This window comes from Poecilia formosa, unplaced genomic scaffold (assembly GCF_000485575.1).
Source record: "Poecilia formosa unplaced genomic scaffold, Poecilia_formosa-5.1.2 Scaffold35, whole genome shotgun sequence".
NCBI classification, from domain to species: Eukaryota; Metazoa; Chordata; class Actinopteri; order Cyprinodontiformes; family Poeciliidae; genus Poecilia; species Poecilia formosa.
In genome coordinates, this window is record NW_006799974.1 from 2,455,805 (window position 1) to 2,456,015 (window position 211).

Sequence of the window (211 nt, forward strand, 5' to 3'; positions counted from 1 at the left end):
ATAACCTTTTAGCTGTTTTTATATGTTGTGTAAAAATGTATGTATGTGAGATGATGTTTTATGTGATGCTGTTAATGTTTTTATTTTTGTTGCCCCCCAAAGGTGGTGGAGAATGACCGAGCTAAGATCCTGTGGTGGGACTTCCAGATCCAGACAGACAAGATGGTAATGGCGAACCAACCGGACATTGTGGTGGTGGATAAAGAACAGA